The sequence below is a fragment of the Ptychodera flava genome, chromosome 1 (assembly GCF_041260155.1).
Source record: "Ptychodera flava strain L36383 chromosome 1, AS_Pfla_20210202, whole genome shotgun sequence".
In the NCBI taxonomy this organism is placed as follows: Eukaryota; Metazoa; Hemichordata; class Enteropneusta; family Ptychoderidae; genus Ptychodera; species Ptychodera flava.
Window position 1 is genome coordinate 3,039,705 of NC_091928.1, and position 15,193 is coordinate 3,054,897.

Here is a 15,193-nt window from a genome sequence, read left to right on the forward strand (position 1 = left end):
CCCAATTTGAAACACATGAGGCATGTCTAAGTTATGGTTCTTAATCGGGAAAAAAGATCAGACCTCTAGTTGTATTGGCCAGCCAAGAAATACATATGCGCATAATAATGAGGTACAAGATGTGACATCACTGATGCATCGATGACATGGGGCCTTAGTTAGTGACCACTACCTATCTGACTTACAGATTGATATATGGCGGGTGCCACATGTGGGGGAGGATGCGCTTACTATTTTCGAAACACCTGAAATCACTTCTTGGTCTTTTGGCCAGAGGTCCATATATCTTTCTTTCATGAATTTGACTTTGTTTGTGTACCGTCTATTACTGTCTGTTCTGTGGGTAGAGTTGACTTTTCAGATCCTCAGATTCAGATCCTCAGATCCTCAGATTCAGATCCTCAGATCTCAGATTTCAGATCCTATAACTTCAGATGCAGATTCAAGTTTACAAGCCTTTTATAATACCCGAATTAACAGTATGATTGCAATTTTTAAAAAAATAATTTGAATATGACATATACAAGGCAGTTATGAATGAAAACAAAATAGTCGGACGTCTACATAAACATTTTCGCTTAACAAGTTTCAACGAACACGGGTCTACAATTACATATTAGCTAACTTGTTTCTTCCGACCTCCTGAATTCTGATTTAGCCCGGGGTCACTGGCTTCCAACATGGATTAGTTATATTCCCTCGCCATCAATATTACGAACGATGGTAAAATACGGACTGCCGATAGCCAGCATTTACATGATCGTCGCGGTCTTGATCGTTCGATCGCTGGTGTGTGTTTATCTCTATGTCTCTATGTATTGACTATAGAGGGAACGTTCACGTGATGATATAACAAGTCGAATCATTGCGCACCCTGTCTTCGACTGATGACGTTCTGATTCTGAGATCGAAGTTTTTAAGTTCAAGATTCAAGATAGAAATAAAATAATTTCCGAATCTGCGTCTGAAGTTATAGGATCTGAGGTCTGAGATCTGAGGATCTGAATCTGAGGATCTGAGGATCTGAATCTGAGGATCTGAAAAGTCAACTCTACCCTGTTCTGTGCTGTTTTGTGTCTATGTTTACAACTATTGTCTTACAAATTTTGACCCAGTGTTATTGGATTATGGATTGGTATGATTGTGATTATCTTAAGGTCTAATATCCTATCAGAATTTGAGGGTATAGAACTTGTGGTTACTGAGTTATGCATATATATGTATAATCAAGGTCAAAGGTCATAAGGTCACGTGACATTTTGAAAAAAAATTGTATTGCTAATTAATCCCTATATGCCAAAAATCAGACCTCTAGCTCTATTCGCTTGCCCAGAATTAGATGTGTGAATAATTAATGAGGTAAAGCGTGTGTTGTCATAAGGTCTCCCACCCTACTAAATATAAAGGCTATAGCACTTGTGGTTACGTATTTAACACATAAACGTATATTTCAGGTCAAAGGTCATTGAGGTCACATGACATTTGGTCAAAAAATTTCTATCCTATAGTTATCCCTATATACCAAAAATCAGACATCCAGCTCTATGGGCTTGCTCAGAATTAGATATATGCATAATTAATGAGGTACAGTATGAAGCATCATAAGGTCTCCCATCATACCATATATGAAGGGTGTACCACTTGTGATTACTGATTTATGGACAATCAAAAGGTCACTGAGGTCACGTGACATTTGAAAGAAAAATTGTATTGCTAAGTTATCCCTATATACCAAAAATCAGACCTCTAGCTCTCTTGACTCGCTCAAAACTAGATATTCGCATAATTAATGAGGTACAATATGTGGCGTCATAAGCTGTCCCATCATACCATATATGAAGGGTGTAGCACTTGTGGTTACTGAGTTATGGACAAATATGTATATTTGAGGTCAAAGGTCACCGAGGTCACGTGACATTAAAAAAAAATTGTATTGCTAAGTTATTCCTATATACCAAAATCAGACCTCTAGCTCTATGACTCGCTCAAAACTAGATATTCGCATAATTAATGAGGTACAATATGTGGCGTCATAAGCTGTCCCATCATACCATATATGAAGGGTGTAGCACTTGTGGTTACTGAGTTATGGACAAATATGTATATTTGAGGTCAAAGGTCACCGAGGTCACGTGACATTTTGGAAAAAAAATAGTATTTCTAATTATCCATATATACCAAAAATCAGACATCCAGCTCTATGGGCTTGCTAAGAATTAGATATATGCATAATTAATAAGGTACAGTATTAATTAAGCATCATACGGTCTCCCATCATACCATATATGTAACAGAGAACCACCGACACCGAGGTGGTTCTTGGTTTCGAATCGCCGAGGGCCGCAGGCCCGAGGCGATTGGAAACCAAGAACCGCCGAGGGGAGGTGTTTCTCTGACTTAAACCACGATCTCCCATGAAAATATTAAATAAATAATAAATAAATAAATAAATAAATATGAATGGAGGTCAATTGAATAATGAATATTTTAATTATTTTAAATTGCCGAATACAAATTGAAGGTACTCATTTTGAGACTTAACTTGTTTCCACACACAAAATATAAAGTAAATAAAAAGATAATAAAGTAAACAAACACAAACAAATTAATAAATTAATTGATGATATACTGACAAAACAAAAGATCAGACGATTTTACAAAACTCTAAATTGTACAAATTATGCATAGATCACGTTTTATGTTGGAAGAGTCTATTAGTCATTATAGCTTCCTTTACTACAAACACAAAAAAGGAAAACTCCAAAAAAATCAAACTTCATATTTCCCGATTTTGTCTACTTTTAAAATGTTAGTACTTTTAGTTCGGGAAATGTTCAACCTCTTTTCCACTTCTTTCAACCTCCGGTATACCTGTCCCCGGCAGCTCATTAAATGCAGTTCCAATCGTCGCACTTTACACGGAAAATTAGTCGTCCCTTTAATTTGCACACCTGTTGTCCAATCGCCACCATCCACCATTCATATACCGGTACTTGTGGTACTGAAGACAGTCAGTCTTTTACCGGACACTTCCGTTACCCTGGTCCCGCCGCCTGTCATCCTTATTCATGCTCTTTATGTCCGGGAAATTGTCAGCTCTTTATCGGATACAAATGTCGTCAATTTCCGCCGCCTAACTTTCTTGTCCTCGGCAATTTTGGTGGTCGGTATTGCCAAACCTTTACTGAGCACATTCATCACCTAATTCCCGATACTCGACAACATAGGCCTACATCCGTTCTATCTAGACTTGGTTTGACCACTCAGGAAGATAGAGGGAGTACGCGCGTTAGGGAGTTCTGTCATCTGGTTGCAAAATATGTCATGTGGTTGCTGGCTATGACACACCCATATTTGGTTATGTTTCGATGTCAAAGGTCAGAGTTGAAAGTCCTAGCATGGGTAATTCCTTGTATTCCTGATACCTCGTGTTAGCACTGGTTGTCAAAGCACGTTTTCATTTGTGCCATTTCGAAGCAAGTGAGTACAAGTATAGTAGTCTGTTTGATTCTTGATCTTAGGCTTGTAAAACACAAGGATACGATTTCTCATATATCTCTGGTGTTAGCATGCAGGCGGTTTTAAAATTCAGAGGTCTTTAGGGACGATTCAGAATTTACTTCCAGGGGGGGGGGTGTGGAGGATTTTCAGGGGGGCCACCCATTTTTCCCAAGAAAATTTAGGGGGGGGCCAGACAAAAATACCACAATCTTTTAGGGGGGGCCAAGGAAAAAAAAACATCAATTCAATATTTGCCCAGAATTTCTGATCTCTACAAAAGAGAGCCACTAAGACGCTACCTGGGTGACAGATAAACTCAACATGTTTAGTTAAACTCCTTTAGCTGCCAAATTCGGTAATATTCACAGTGGTTTGTTTTATGCATCTATAGCAGTACCTTGTTCTCCTCCCTGAAGCGTTATGAAATGTCCAGTATTTAGCATGTCAATACAAACCATACAGTGAACAGTCAGGGTTGTTTTTGTTGAAAAGAGATCTCAGATCAAGTCCAGACTAGAATTCATTTATCAACAATAACAATGGTCATTTATGTTCGCACAGGTATGTTGCTAAATACAGCATTGGGTGTTCTATGTAGTGATAGAATAACAAACAAATGCTGATACACAGAGATGAACATTGAACAAATGCTAAAAATTACAGCAAATGTCTTTTTAAGGTTGGGTTTACCTTGTAGCTTGTAAAGCAGTTGAAAGTTGCATGATAAAGAAGTGTTAATTTATGCAAATGTATGCAAATCACCTGATTTTTTGGCTTCTTTTGCCTCCCAATTTCAAAATTTCCAAAGAATTTAACTCCACTCCGGCTGGGTCAAATTTTCTGAAATTTCACATTGTTTTTTAAATGCTATATAACACAACAACTATCAATTGGTTTTGTTTGGCAATAAGCTGTTACATTTTTAATAAGAGGCATTTTGAATAAGAGGCATTTTAATTTTGCTGATCATGATTTTAATCAATTATTAGAGTGTCAGTCTTTAAACCCCTACAATTTTAAAATGAGGATGGATAATGCCAAATAAAATAGTTGTTTTTTCTACATGAATACTCTCCTTTCAAGTGAAATATTACATTTCAGAAAATACTGTCTAGATTTTGACTTAAATAATTTTTATCATTAATACAAAAATTGAGGTTTTTTACCCCAAATATACACCAACTTCATCCTTTGAGTAAACTACTGCTACTGCTACTCTTCTTTTCTGCTCCTTTTTTCTATGTTTCATTCTCATCAATTTTACCCTTTCTAAATTTTTTAAATGTTCTACATAACTTTTTACAGTGCTTACATCTACTATAAACTTTTTGAAAATAAATTTATGGCCGTCTCATCTTCAAGGTGCTTTTCAGCGAATAGTTTTTTAATGTTGAAAATAAAAATATTATGTATTACTGTCAAAAATATATGGTGAAAAATTTACAAAAGGGTTGATTTTCCAATAATCCTGTATGCGCATCCAGAAGATCATGTGGCACTGCGCCAATGCTATGGTGTCGGATTGTTGAAATATTGTGTACACAAGAAATTTGCTGTAGTCAAAGAAGTGATCTCAGTGTGTATGAGGCTAGGAGAAATGTGGATAGGCTTACACATTGTGTATTGATGTGTCCCATTCATTCTGATATGTATAATCAAAGATTTCACAGTGGCGGCTGGCAGAAAAGGCAAAAAAAACAAATTAACATTTATTGTTTCGTGTCATCTGAAAACATGCGCATCATGACTATTTTAAAATTAAAGTTTGTTAAAAAAATTTGAAATATGCATGCTCTGTCAATTTTGAAAAATACTGCTGACAAAATGTGAATTTTGACTTGCACAGGGTTGTCTGCATTTTAATATGAACATTGGATTGTGAATGGAATGAGCAGAATAAAATGTGAATTCATGTTTTGGATAAGGTGTTTTGTCCAAGAAATGTTCTAAAATATTCCTCAGCATTTATGCTTTCAGTGGCAGCTACTTAGTTTTATGATAACCAAATTAGAAAAAAAGAGAAAATTAAAAACAAGTTGGCTTTCACCAGTTTTAATCCTAATGTTTAAAACTTTCACCGTGAGTCTGCAAATATTCAGCATCATCAAATGAAAATGTATGCTGAACGTGTGCATGTACATGTACATCTCACTTTCCAGAAATATCTGGATATCTGCAAATGATGTACCATTAAACTTCAAGATATATATCACTTTGCCAATTATCTGCTCCTTGATTTTCTGTTCACCATTTCTAACTGACATCTTTGCTTGTCTTTGTGTGCATCATATGTATCAGTGAGACATAACGAAAAAAGTATTCATATTTAGTATTAACTTTTCTTTAGAAATTTACAACCAGATATGTTTATTGCTACCCTTTCCAAAAGTGTGCCACTTGCAGTCCCTGCAAATCATTCTTTTATAGTCACATAACCCTGAAATGATTTGTTATATCATCAATTAATGTCCACTAGGCCCTACAGTTCCTGCAACTTGTTAGACTAGATATGTCTATAATGTACCGTATAAGCATGCATGTATATATTAGGGGGGCCATGGAAAAAAAACAGGAAAGATGAGGGGGGGCCATAGATTTTTTCTATAATTTACTAGGGGGGTCCATGGAAAAAAATCACCGAGAAAATAGAAAATCCTCCACCCTCCCCCTGGAAGTAAATTCTGAATTGTCCCTTAAAATTCAGAGGGTCAGACGAAACCAGGTCTACATGACAGTCCGCCTCTGACTGTGTCTACATACGTCAGTCATCATGATCGACCTCGACAAAAGAGTCAAAGAGATGTCTTGAAACACATCAAAGTCTGCTTATTTACAAACATTAAGGTGCATGGTTGGCCTTGTTTTATATTATCACTTTTCTCTTGATAGGATGCATGCTTGAGTAAACGGTCGAAAATGCTCAAAGGATTATAAACTGTGGGAAAGGCCGTGGGAAAGAAGAGATGTCATGCAAGCTGTGCCCAGTGAGGATGTTTAGTCCCACGAAATATAAGTGGAGACTGAAACGACACATTAAGGCCCACATAAAATCCTCAGTACCTTGTGGAGGTAGGCAGCTAAATATGTTTGTCTTTATTGCCAATGTGTTCTGCTGTATAAGCTTTTATAAATTAATTCATATGGTATCCTGTATAATTCCTGTGTATCTATTGGTTTTCATCTTTCTATGCTATCGCCAACTGATTTAAGTTGTCTAATCAAATTTTTTTGCAGAATCTGCATTTGGAGTATGCTGAGTCACAATGTGTCACCTGGTTGCATGGACACTCCGGCGCATATGTCTTAGTGGGCTCTGGCTGTGACTTCTAAGTTTTCTCATTGGTTTTCATCTTTCTATGCTATCGCCAACTGATTTAAATTGTCTAATCTAAATTTTTTGAAGGAACTGCATTTTTAGTGTGCTGAGTCACAATGTGTCACCTGGTTGCACGGACACTCTGGTGCATCTCTCCTACTGTGCTAAGGCTGTGACTTCTAAGTTTTCTCATTGGTTTTTATCTTTTTATGCTATCATTAATGATTTAAGTTGTTAATCTAAATTTTTTGCAGAACTGCATTTTTAGTATGCTGAGTCACAATGTGTCACCTGGTTGCATGGACACTCAGGCGCATCTCTCTTAGTGTGCTATGGCTGTGACTTCTAAGTTTTCCCAGTGGTTTTCATCTTTCTATGCTATTGCCAACTGATTTAAATTGTCTAATCAAATATTTTTGCAGAATCTGCATTTTAGTATGCTGAGTCACAATGTGTCACCTGGTTGCACGGACACTCTGGTGCATCTCTCTTACTGTGCTAAGGCTGTGACTGCTAAGTTTTCTCATTGGTTTTCATCTTTTTATGCTATCACTAATTGATTTAAGTTGTCTAATCTAAATTTTTTGCAGGAACTGCATTTTTAGTATGCTGAGTCACAATGTGTCACCTGGTTGCATGGACACTCTGGCGCATCTGTCTTAGTGTGCTATGGCTGTGACTTCTAAGTTTTCCCAGTGGTTTTCATCTTTCTATGCTATTGCCAACTGATTTAAGTTGTCTAATCTAAATTTTTTGCAGGAACTGCATTTTTAGTATGCTGAGTCACAATGTGTCACCTGGTTGCATGGACACTCAGGCGCATCTCTCTTAGTGTGCTATGGCTGTGACTTCTAAGTTTTCCCAGTGGTTTTCATCTTTCTATGCTATTGCCAACTGATTTAAATTGTCTAATCAAATATTTTTGCAGAATCTGCATTTGGAGTATGCTGAGTCACAATGTGTCACCTGGTTGCATGGACACTCAGGCGCATCTCTCTTAGTGTGCTATGGCTGTGACTTCTAAGTTTTCTCATTGGTTTTCATCTTTCTATGCTATCGCCAACTGATTTAAGTTGCCTAATCTAAATTTTTTGCAGGAACTGCATTTTTAGTATGCTGAGTCACAATGTGTCACCTGGTTGCACGGACACTCTGGTGCATCTCTCTTACTGTGCCATGACGGGACGTTCCCATCTAAATAACAGTGCACTTTCAAGGCATATTCACCCCGGCAAATGGGCTTTTCAACGGGTATGGAGCTTCTAATTAAAGTTATTTGCCATCTCGTAAGCTGTTTGCAAAATGTGATTAGAGATAGCGATTAAAGCCAGTGTGCGGGGAAGAGATTTTGCCTTACACACTTCACTCATACAGATAATCGTTCGCCTTGAACTTCTTTGAACATTGTACCCTAATTTTCACAGATTAGGACCTATAAATATACTACAAGCCATATGTTAGTTCAAATTAATAAAAGTAGGAACAAATTCCGATGTCCTGAAATGATAATACTGTTGTCAAGGTTTACACGAGATTGAGTTTGTGCCGCTTCACTGTACAATACCTTGGCATAAAGTAGTACTGGCGAAGCTATTGGTATCTGAAGTTGTTGACTAAGCGTTATGTAATGTATGATTATATCTGATATAACTACGTTAGATTGCATATTATCAGTTCAGAAAGAGCCCAAAAAAGTGTACTGTTTTTTAGATGCGAGCATCCCCTCATGCTAAGGCTGTGACTGCTAAGTTTTCTCATTGGTTTTCATCTTTTTTATGCTATCACTAATTGATTTAAATTGTCTAATCTAAATTTTTTGCAGGAACTGCATTTTAGTATGCTGAGTCACAATGTGTCACCTGGTTGCATGGACACTCCGGCGCATCTGTCTTAGTGTGCTATGGCTTTGACTTCTAAGTTTTCCCAGTGGTTTTCATCTTTCTATGCTATCGCCAACTGATTTAAGTTGTCTAATCAAATATTTTTGCAGAATCTGCATTTGGAGTATGCTGAGTCACAATGTGTCACCTGGTTGCACGGAGACTCCGGTGCCTCTCTCTTACACTGACAAGGCTGTGACTAGCTGCTACGTTTTCTCATTGGTTTTCATCTTTCTATGCTATCGCCAACTGATTTAAATTGTCTAATCTAAATTTTTTGCAGGAACTGCATTTTTAGTATGCTGAGTCACAATGTGTCACCTGGTTGCACGGAGACTCCGGTGCATCTCTCTTACACTGACAAGGCTGTGACTGCTACGTTTTCTCATTGGTTTTCATCTTTTTATGCTATCACTAATTGATTTAAGTTGTCTAATCTAAATTTTTTGCAGGAACTGCATTTTTAGTATGCTGAGTCACAATGTGTCACCTGGTTGCACGGACACTCAGGTGCATCTCTCTTACTGTGCTAAGGCTGTGACTGCTAAGTTTTCTCATTGGTTTTCATCTTTCTATGCTATCACTAATTGATTTAAGTTGTCTAATCTAAATTTTTTGCAGGAATTGCATTTTTAGTATGCTGAGTCACAATGTGTCACCTGGTTGCATGGACACTCTGGCACATCTGTCTTAGTGTGCTATGGCTATGACTTCTAAGTTTTCCCAGTGGTTTTCATCTTTCTATGCTATCGCCAACTGATTTAAGTTGTCTAATCAAATATTTTTGCAGAATCTGCATTTGGAGTATGCTGAGTCACAATGTGTCACCTGGTTGCATGGACACTCAGGCGCATCTCTCTTAGTGTGCTATGGCTGTGACTTCTAAGTTTTCCCAGTGGTTTTCATCTTTCTATGCTATTGCCAACTGATTTAAGTTGTCTAATCAAATATTTTTGCAGAATCTGCATTTGGAGTATGCTGAGTCACAATGTGTCACCTGGTTGCACGGACACTCTGGTGCATCTCTCTTACTGTGCTAAGGCTTTGACTTCTAAGTTTTCTCATTTGTTGTGCTCTTTTTATACTATTACAAAGTGATTCAAAATCAAAATTTTATGCAATCGTCTGCTTTAGGAGTATGCTGATCGAGTCACAATATGTCATCTGGTTGCACGGAGTCATGTGGTACATCTCTCTTTCCCTTATAAGGCTTTGTCATCTACGTTTCTCCTTGGTTTTGCTCTTTTTATGCTATTAAAAAGTGATTCAAGTTTTCAAATCAAAATTTTATGCAGGAATCTGCTGTTAGATCATGCCGAGTCAGAATGTGTCACCTGGTTGCACAGAGACTTTGCAGTGGTATAAAAGTTGCTAATTAAGGGGTGCTGCACCCAACACAGGGATTTTTTGCATCAAAATCACTTTTTGTAGACATTCATGTAATTTAATGAAATTGTTAACCCAAGATTAAAATATTATTATTTGGGTTTATCTTTCAAGGTTGTCAAGCAGTCGTAGGTTGCTTGATGAAGAAGTGTTAATTTTTGCAAATGTTTGCAAATCACCCAATTTCCTGGCTTCACTATTCTTCCAATTTCAAGATTTCCAAACAATTTAACTCCATACTGACTTGGTCAAACTTTCTTAAATTTTCACATTATTTTTTTTAAATGTTGTTAAACAAAACCTTTTTGATTGGCAATAAAGTTCTTACATTTTGAATAAGATGCCATTAAATTTCTATGAGGATCATGTACTGTAAAATATGTTCAGATGTAACCTGCCAAAAGAAGGAAATGACAACCATGTTAAAAGTGATATTTTATTCAAATCATATGTGTCACTGCCCATTTAGGGCAACTGTTGTCAGCTCCACTTATATATAACCATTGCAAGACTGATAACATTTTTATATGCAAAGTAAAACAAAAACTGTGTTTTTTGAAGGTTTATGGCATGTCTGTTGAAAACTCAGAGTATTAAAAAAAGACTAAATTTTAATATGAAACGTCTGTGAACAGTGTCTATTCATTCTGATGTAATAATGGATTTTGTTTGTTTTGACAGTATCTTTGAATGCTATGACACTGCCTTAACAACAGATGGTAAGAAGTTTGTTTTGGAAGAGGAATGTGAAAGAAACGTCAATGTAAGTAGGGTATTATGTTCATATGTTGCTTCTCACATTGATGTACCATTTTGTAGTTACAACTTGAACTGTATCATGTGAATGCTTTGGGGATAATTGTGTAAGTTATTATATTACAACTCTCAAAAATTTAGAGGGCCTGTAATGCTTACTTTTGACATTTTTTTCATTATTTATATTTGCCCACTGTAAGTTGTTATTTTACTACAAAAAGATTGCTAAAATCAATATTTAGCTAGTCAGCATAGCACTTGTATGTGTGATTGCACTGGTATTGGAAAGCAGCCATAAGGACTTGTTTTAAACATCAGCATCCTGGTGCACAGTATACTGGGTAGTCAGACTCAACGAGGAGCCACATGCATAAGCAGTGGAGGTCATCAACACCAGTGCTAAATAAGAGTATTTTAACAAATATTTTTTATTGCACACAGAACTCATATAATTATTGAACTATTACATTCTATTGAATCACATTTCCAATGTTACTGTGCACAAGTTTATGGGCTAGCCCTATCATGATACCATACATTTTATGACATTATCTACCACAGATTTTGATGGGTGAAAGAAATATACAAAAATGTATTAATAGTATATCTATATTTCCATTTTTCTCACTCAGATTTGTTGTAGATTACATCACAATTGTGTTGTTGGAGGAGGCTGAAGTTTACCTTATGTCAAGGAAAAGAATGGTATGCTTGAAGAAGCAAATAAACTCTAGTATTGCCACAGAAATCTAAATATACTGTTCTGCAGGGATAACCTTATTGACATTTGTCCATATTGTTATGAAATATTTTAAAACTTATATTTTAAGGCAATTATTGTCATATTTAACCAAAAATATCATTCAAAAGTTCTGGTCAGACACATTAATATTGATTATACATGTCCCTTAGGATGACAGCAATAAGATTTTGTAAAATCGTGCCAAGATATGCAACTTTGTATTTTTGAGATTATTTTTGTCATTGTAGATCTATTTTTTTCTTCAAAACTCCTTGTCAGACTTTTTGATATTCAATATACAGGTCCTTAGGATGACTTAAGTCAGATATTTTTATACAGTGAGAAAATGCAAAATTTTGTATTTTTGGAGCAATTTTTGTCAATTTTGGTCAAAAAGTGCTTTTGTCTAATTGGTGTTTATCTGATAGCTTTGCATTTTCTTATAAAAATCCCTGGAGACTACCTAAGCCAAATCATTTTTCAAACTGAGGGAACCCATGATTTTTTATTTTTGGAGCCAATATATTAGTCTGCAAGCTTGAATGACCTATTCCAACCCTGAATACCTTGTAATTCAATTTTGAAGACACTGAAAATAGTGTAGTTTTATTTGGTGCCAATTTGTAGTGAAATATGATCTAGAAAAAGTTGTGAGGCATGTTTACGTAGTGGATCAACTATAGCAAATATTTCATGGAGGAAACCCCATACACTGATGAGGGATTTCAATCCACAAGAAGGCATATGGCAAGATGCACCATACCATTAAAACAGACTCCAGTTTATTTGTATCAGTTCCAATCATTTTGTTACATAAGCAAAAAAAACCTGTCATAGTATCACTTAATTAAGTAAATTTTCACAAAGATGAAGACAGCCGAGTGAAATCATGTGTAGTTTGAATAAGATGAGTGATGAATGATAATATCAGGTCACTTCACACAAACAGAATAAACAACTATATTAATGTTGACGACCTATCCCTCTGACACCATATTGTTTTTTAGTCCCCACGGACACCGTCCAGGGGGACTTATAGGTTGGTCATGTCCATCCGTGCGTGCGTGTGTGCGTGCGTCCGTCTGTGCGTCCGTCCATCCGTCCGTTCACGCAGATATCTCAGATACGCCTGGAGCGATTTCATTCAAACTTGGTACATAGATTACTTCATATGTCATACATATGCACGTCGATTTGTTTTTGATACGATCCAATATGGCCACCAGGCGGCCATTTTATTACGATTTTTTCATGTATAGAGCCATAACTCAGGCATATCTCAACTGATTTTATTCAAATTTGGTACAAGGACATTGACCTATGTCATACATATGCACGTCGATTTGTTTTGTGATACGATCCAATATGGCCGCCAGGCGGCCATTTTATTACGATTTTTCCATGTACAGAGCCATAACTCAGGCATATCTCAACTGATTTTATTCAAAGTTGGTACAAGGACATTGACCTATGTAATACATATGCTTGTAGATCTGTTTTGTGATACGATCCAATATGGCCGCTAGGCGGCCATTTTGTTATGATTTTTTCATGTACAGAGCCATAACTCGACATCTTTCTACCGATTTTATTCAAAGTTGGTACAAGGACATTGACCAATGTCATAGACATGCACGTCAGTTTGGTTTGTGATACAATGCAATGGCCGCCAGGCAGCCATTTTGTTACAATTTTTTCATGTACAGAGCCATAACTCAGGCATATCTCAACCAATTTTATTCAAATTGGTACAAGGACATCGACCTATGTAATATGTATGCACATTGATTTGTTTTGTGAAACGATCCAATATGGTCGCTTTGTGGCCATTTTGTTACGTTTTTTCATGTACAGAACCATAACTCAGACATGTATCAAGCAAATTTATTCAAAGTTGGTACAAGGAGATTGACTTATGTCATACATATGCACGTCAATTTGTTTTGTGATACGATCCAATATGGCTGCCGTGTGGCCATTTTTTTATGATATTTTCATGTACAGAGTCATAACTCAGGCATATCTCAACCGATTTTATTCAAAGTTGGTACAAGGACATTAACCTATGTCATACATATGTAAGTCAATTTGTTTCATGATATGATCCAATAAGGCTTCATGGCAGCCATTTTGTTACAATTTTATATGTCCTTAGCCAAAACTAGGGCACGTCTCAACCGATTTTATTCACCGATTTTATTCAAACTTAGTAAAAGGACATCACAGACCAAATTCATGAAGAGGACTCTATCCTCTCTGAGGACTTGTAATCAAAGTACCCATTAACAAGTGGGGACTGTGTCATCTACGATGACTTGTTGATCAGTACACTGCATATATTTACTCCTTCCAAGGTTCGAATTTATCAGTTTATCATCGACCAATTACCCGTGGTTGCCTGCTTTTGATTACAACTTTGAACTTGCAGTAGACAATGTTAACTTACAATATATCTTGCTTGCAGTAATTGTCAAAATATAATTGCTCATTTTTATCTGAAACCAAGAAGTTTTCACATTTAATGTTACACATACTAATACAACTAGGAAATTATTGAAATCTTTCAATTTTTCTCTGACGTCCAACATTTGAAAGTTAATTGAGCTGTTGTAAGTTTCCTTCTCACCAGTTTATCACCAGGTTATTTGGTGTGTATATTGCACATTGTATTCTTGGCTCATCTGTGTATAACTTAACTCTGAGTAAATCTTAACATTTCAAGCAAGGACCATCAAATTTTTACTGTTGATCTACAAAATTGAAAAGTGGGTGTTAAAACGGAATTCTGCCTATGAAAATTGAAAGTTCAAACTCTTTGCAAACACAATAGCATTTTGAGTGAATATAAGTGGAAATAGGAATACCTCTTTTTGTTGTCAGATAGGAGCAATACTGTGCCCATGGTGGTATATTTTTACCTTCTCGTGTCTATTTATAGACAGAGAAGGTATTAGAGTTGAAAACCAGTATGCTGCTGTCAACTACTTCCGTCTGTCAAGACTTCCGTCTGTCAAGATCCGTTGATGTCATGCCATTGTGATGGGTCATATCATAAACTGGTGGGGGTGTTCATGGCTCAGGTTGAGGTGTGGGAGAACGATTTTGAGCTGTGACAAAAATCAAAAGGGACTTAGCGGCATAGCCACAGTGTTAAGCCTTTCTCCAAGGTTTCTTAGTTGACTACAATCTATTACAGACTACTGAGCTGAAGTTAGGGGTAGGGTACTCACTTTGTGTTTGCTCACTCTGTGAGCACTAGTGTTTGGTACTGAGTTGCGTGGATATCCCCTCATGGCCTCACGTGATATGGGCCTGTTGCATAATCTGCAGAGATGATCATGCCTCTGAGTCTGAAAACGGTCATTGTGTAAGCCTGTCGGCATTTTCCTTGCATTTTTTCTCATTTATTTTTGCAAAATATCGGCGAGTACCTCAATATTTCAAGATAACCCTTTCTTCCCAATCGTTTCCTGGAGTTTCAGAGTCATATGAACGAAAATGAGTGAAAATTTTAGACAGGAAAATCGGACGTCGGCCATGTTCAATGTTTACAGTACAATCAGAAGTTTATGTGGAGGAATTACCGGTAACCAACAACACTGTTCATGATGC

At 36.6% G+C, this 15,193-nt stretch overlaps 1 long non-coding RNA gene across 1 annotated transcript; it reads left to right on the top strand.

The window, feature by feature from the left end:
* The first annotated feature begins 6,137 nt into the window (after nt 1-6,137).
* On the top strand, nt 6,138-12,366 carry LOC139118947 (uncharacterized). The gene is made up of 3 exons (XR_011548824.1): nt 6,138-6,570; nt 10,765-10,846; nt 11,472-12,366. It is a non-coding gene; the product is annotated as an uncharacterized lncRNA (long non-coding RNA).
* The last annotated feature ends 2,827 nt before the right edge of the window (nt 12,367-15,193 follow it).